At 44.6% G+C, this 5739-nt stretch overlaps 1 long non-coding RNA gene across 1 annotated transcript; it reads left to right on the top strand.

Moving 5' to 3' along the window:
* Positions 1-354: 354 nt before the first annotated feature.
* LOC144586017 (uncharacterized) lies at positions 355-3100 on the top strand. Its single transcript, XR_013540696.1, has 2 exons — positions 355-549; positions 1149-3100. It is a non-coding gene; the product is annotated as an uncharacterized LOC144586017 (long non-coding RNA).
* The last annotated feature ends 2639 nt before the right edge of the window (positions 3101-5739 follow it).

Below are 5739 nucleotides of genomic sequence, written 5' to 3'. Positions count from 1 at the left end.
GGCGATGCCTACGTCTCTTGCGCCGGTCAATGGAAGAGGAGTCATCCGACGTCGATCCATATTGACGCCGGGAACGTCGGTGTCTCCCAGCGCCATCCCTGTGAGGGGATCGATGGCGATCTCGGGAGCAGTGTCTCGTCTTTCTCACCCGTTTCCTCGGTGGTGAAGGGTGGTGAGAAGACACTGGAGACACAGAGTGAGCCAGAGAGCCCCGCCCGCTGGATGCGGGGCTAACGGGCAAAACCCAAGCTTGTAGTGGCTTGTACAAGCTGACTTGGCGTCGGTGATGTAATGCCAAGGGGTAAAAGCGGCTCAACTTGTCGAGGGGGAAGCAGTGCAAACGCTTCAGACACAGAGTCCTTATCCCTCGAAGAGTCCTCCAAAATAGGGGACGGGAGGTTTGTGGCTATGGCGGACATCTGAGGAGTGGGGTCCTTGGATTTAGCCGACCCCTTTGATTTTTCCTTCTTTCCAGGTTTCGCAGCGGGGGCTGTCTTAGGAGCGGCTTCTTCTTTGGAGCGGACGACTTTTTGGTTGTTTTTTCAGCAGGTACGTCCGCCGCTTTGGTAGTTAGTGACTGGGTTGCTGATCCTTCCGTATGGGAAGTAGAAGAAGAAGCAGGGAGCTCCATAGAGGATGGTGTAGAGGCAGAGAGAGCGGTGTTCCACAGATGTAATTTTAGCCGCTGCTGCCTCGCCTTCAAGGCGGCCCTAGTAAACGCCTGGCAATGCTCACAGTTTTGGGGAGAATGGGATTCCCCTAAACAAAAGAGACAAGTATCGTGTCCGTCCTGGAAAGGGATCTTTGCAGAGCAAAGGACACACCAACCGAAAGGGCCAGAGGGTGGAGGCGGCATAGACACCCCAGGGAAAATGGCCGGTAAAAAGGGCGGGAAAGGGGGTAACGATTCACCAGTGAGTCGAGAAAAAACGTAGGCACCAGAAAACAAGTCCGAAGGCTTAGAGAAGGTCCGTAACAGTCCAAGGTCGAAATCCTAGTTGACAATCCGAGAAAAAACAATAGAACAAGCAAGAAATAGCAAGAGCTCAAGCCGAAAGAACCACTTCACACAGCGGAGAAATGGAACTGAGGTTGGGGTGGGCGGAGCATGCGCAGTATAGGCACTCCTAATTATGTTTCTTTTACAGAGCTCGAGAACGTTCCGAGGGACCCGCGCAGGCGCTGACTTAACCCTTCATTGTGTGCATTCACAGAAGACCACGCTGAAGAACTTCCTGTTTTACATGTGGAAATAAATGTTCTAATGTATTTTTAAAGGGAATTGAATTGAATTGTCTTGTGACTCACCTTGAGTCCAGGTTGTGGGCACAACGTAGGATGAAAATAACACACAATAAAAATTATTCTATAACCCTCTCAGGAAGACTATGAAAAACTGCTTCACATGATCTTATCCACATTCGTTCTCTGCTCTTCAGGAATAATCTCCTTTTTTTAAAAACCCAAATTTTGCTACTTCTGAAACATTTCCTTATTTTTAAAAATTCTCCTTTTTGTGGTGAACAGTGAGAGGTAGTCTTCCGTATCACTAGACTAACTGTAGTGTGTGGTGATTGAGTGTGCGGTGGTGGTGCATTACACCTTGGAATTAGCATCAGAAGTTGTGCCACCAAAGAAGAAGCTGCACTACAGGAAAAAAGGGATTCCACATTCTCAGTCCACAGAGATATACCTTTACTGACAGTCACAGCACAACTCTGCAAGTAAAGTGTGCATGTAGATTATGTTAGCCCTACAGAGCACAATTTCCCCTGGTAGCACTACATCTACTGAAACTAGTCCAGGCTTATTGACTGTTCAGGGCCAGTCACCAGTTTTACTGTAAAGGAACAAAACTTTTTAACAAGCTCCTTGGGGATTCTAACTTGTATTCAGAGTCCCAAGGAAGGCTGATTCTGGAGAAATACGAACGTGTAACTGTTTTCTAGTTCAGTCAGGACTGGACGAGCTGGGAGCATTTCCTATGTTTGTTTCTTCAAACAGCATCCTCTAACCATCATAATGGACACTTTAAGGAAATAGCAACAACCACAAAATGGAAGCAACTAAGAGGCACAATTATAAGTCTTCTGAAAAATTCTTAATACTCTGCTAGTAGGTGGGAATTTGTTTTACCGCAGACCTCAACCTGATCTTATGGGTCATTTCAGGAGGCTGACACAGTTCATCTCTGACAATCATCACCAGAGTCTTATCAAGGCCGAACAGCAGCAATTCCACTAAAGAATAGCAGGTATAATTCATATATAAGGTGTTGTGCAGGTTTGGGACAAGAACTGCACAGTTCTCCTTTAAACATCGAGTGTTCAAGTACATATAAAGAATGCACTGTCATGAGGATTCCAACTCTATGAGTGCAAAACACACACACAGTCTAGTAAACGAAATTAGCACAAGTCTATTTAAGCTGTCAAACCCACACATCATAACACAAATACTGTACTTTAACAGGAGCATGAGGTAAAACTCTGCTGCAACATTTGCCATTATTAGCTGAAATACTGTACCTAGTACAAAACATGACAAGAGAGCCAACTCCAACTGCCTACTGATTTTTTTCTGAACAGCATTCCCCTGATCAAGCAAAGCCCCTTAGAACTGGGTCATATAGATCTGTGGTGGGAGTTCCTTGTTGGTAGCTTTGCAGCTGCCTAGCATAGAGGCTGGCTGAAATTTAGAAAGAAAGTGTAGACACAGAGCAACCTGTGGCTCTTTGGAACTTCCTTCAGCCTCTTACTAACATCAACACAATTCAGGCTGGACAAGAAAACACTGAAAGTGTGAATGGACGTGATGAATGCTTTTGTATAAATAGCAGCAAGTGCTTGTACAAAAGAAAATGCAGATTTTCCCCCTTCCGCCACCCATATCCCAATCCCATTTAAATACCAGTGAGACACCATCCGCATAAATTCTTCCGGTTTGACAACAGACGCTGGCCAGACTTGGAATTGTTCCAACTGGGTTAACTAGAAGCATTACTGGCCCAGTAGCCCCAGCCTGACTTCCCACCCGCCAGCATTTGGTTTCATTCCAGGCACAAAATCTTTACTTGAAATTAAACATAAGTCAGTAATGATTCTGTATCTACCTTCTGTTATTTGTGTGAGAAATCTCAGCAGTGACAGCAACAAGAACATGTGTGGGAGAGCTTCAAATTACTGTAGCTTACTTGACTGTTCAAATATTCCCAGAAAATGTTCTCACAGACTTTTATCTTACTACACGATTTTGCCTTATTACACCTGAATGGGAGGAAGGACTCAGAATTCATTTTGATTATTGCATTTAACAGGCTCCAACAAAAATGCTCCCCCTCAAAAACGGGGGGAGACAAGTCACAGAATCAGAGTTGGAAGGGGCCTATAAAACCATCGAGTCCAACCCCCTGCTCAATGTCGTTAGAATTCTACATTGTTTGGGGGGGGGGATGATTTGTTTTTGGTGTACAAGGATCCGGGGCCAGAGGTTGGTGGTGACACGTTTTTTAAAAATGCCCAGCATTTTTAAAGGCTTCCAGAAATTGTTACTCACATTTTTGCCAGAAAAATATGAACCTAGAGGCTTTTGCCCACTCCTGTTTTAGTAGCACCAGGAAAAGCAAGGATTCCAGAACTGGAGAACCAGCTGAGAAGATGAGAGAGAGAAAAAGGCTACATGGCCACTAGATAATCCTCTGGCTGCCTGCACAGCGCATATTTTCAGATAAGACATGAGGGAAATTTAGCTCTCAAAAGACTTGAGCGTCTTTGTTTCCTATGCCACTACTAGGTTCTGCAAATATTTATTTTGCAATCTGCTTCACCTCTGCTGGAAAACACGTGTGAATATGCATGAAACATTACGGAAGTCGATGTGATACTTGACGTTACCAGGATGAAAGGAAAATTTAAGAGTTCTCAAAAGGGAACAGACCCTGGAAAAATGATTCGATTCCCCATCCTCATGATTTGCTAAGAGACTGCCCAGGAAACTGCAACAGAGAAAAGGCAGTGTCTGCAATAGTTCTGTTCTCCGCTACCATTAGATATACAGTGGACCCTCGACTTACAGACGGCTCAACTTACAGACTTTTTGAGTTACAGACTTCTCTGGCCGCAAAATTCAGGTTCAACTTGCAGCCGGAGAATCGACCTACAGACCAGAAAACAAAAATGGAACAAAAATGGAACAAAAACAGCCGGTTACAGGATTAATCGATTTTCAATGCATTGTAGGTCACTGGAGACTCGACCTACAGACTTTTCGACCTGCAGCCACCGTTCCAATATGGATTAATTCCGTAAGCAGAGGCTCCACTGTAGGAGTTTAAAGAGTAATGAGCCCAAGGTGTCGCCAAGGACAATAAAGGAACCAAGTTCCTTTCTTGCTGAAGACTTTTTCCGTCTGATGAATCCAACTGGATGATGGAACTTGGCCACACTGGTGTCTACTCCTGCTTGTGACATGCAGATGGAAGAGGCTGGGAAAGGCAACTTTGACAACTGGGAGAGGGTTACTGTAAATGCTTTGTCCTGTTTATGGCACTTACATTTGGTCAACTTGTCCTGATCTGCTCTGTGCTAGTATTGGGAAGGTGACAAATGGCATTTGCTGCAGCACGAAGGGAACATGTATCCTGAAGGTAGTGGAACGGCAATTCTGAAAACTGCTGCTGAAGGCTGCGGCAGTCAAGTGGAAGGAGCCAAATCAAAACCAATTATGTTCAGATACTAACAAGGGAAGCAAATGAATTGAAAAAGAATAGTTGCTCTAGCCTCATAAACTCTTTGCTAGAACATGCATCACAGCTCAGTTATTTCAGAACAGATTCTATTTTTAAAAGGTTTACATTTTACAAAGTGAACCCAAAGGAGAGACACTTCTTATTGCCATGTCAAGTAAATTTTGGCACAAAGGTGAAGGTGGAAGCAGCACTGGCAACAATGGCAGTTTCCAAGGAATGTGAATCTTGTTTTTCAGGTAATCAGAAACTGGCTGGATAGCTCAGTGGTTTAGATCTCTGGCTGCAGAGCCAGAGGGTCAGAGTTCAATTCCCCACTGTGCTTCCTGTGAGTAGAGCCAGCCTGTGTGGCCTTGGGCAAGCTGCAGTCCCAGGGCACCCCCAGAAGGGAGTGATAATACTCACTTCTCTTTCTACCTGAAAAGCCATGAAAAAAGGTTGCTAAGTACAAATTGATTTGGCAGCACATAATTTAGTCTCCCAGAAACATTGATCAGATTGAAACCCAATGGACCTTGCTGTAAAGGCAAACTGCACACCCCCTCACAGAAAATTGGTAATGCCCCTCCCACCAATTTAACCTTTAAAATGGGACTATAAAGAGGACACACCTTGTCTTCAAAATAATTAGTACTACCCATCAACTGGATCACCAATCCCTGAAAAACAAGGAGTGCATTTTCTACACACCTTCATGTAATGGCAAAGTACAGCTTTTTTTTCACCATGAGTGCTGTAGCACAAAAAACAGAAGAAAAGCGGCAATCAGGCTGAAAATCAACATGCTGGGGTGTATTGTGATCTCTGCATTACCCCTTCCTTCTAAGGCTAACATCAGTGCAGGCACAAATCCATCATTTTCACACGTGAATCCGTTTGGCCAGGGGGAAAAATCATCAGCAAATGTAACATCTGCAAGAAGAAGAATCCGTATTCGGGCAGTAGCAGGTCCCCTTGAAGGACAGACTCAACAAGATTTGGACAAGGCAATTCCA

Source organism: Pogona vitticeps, chromosome 1 (genome assembly GCF_051106095.1).
Source record: "Pogona vitticeps strain Pit_001003342236 chromosome 1, PviZW2.1, whole genome shotgun sequence".
Taxonomy (NCBI): Eukaryota; Metazoa; Chordata; class Lepidosauria; order Squamata; family Agamidae; genus Pogona; species Pogona vitticeps.
The sequence above is the reverse complement of the archived record's forward strand: the minus strand, read 5'-3'. Positions and strand labels throughout refer to the sequence as shown.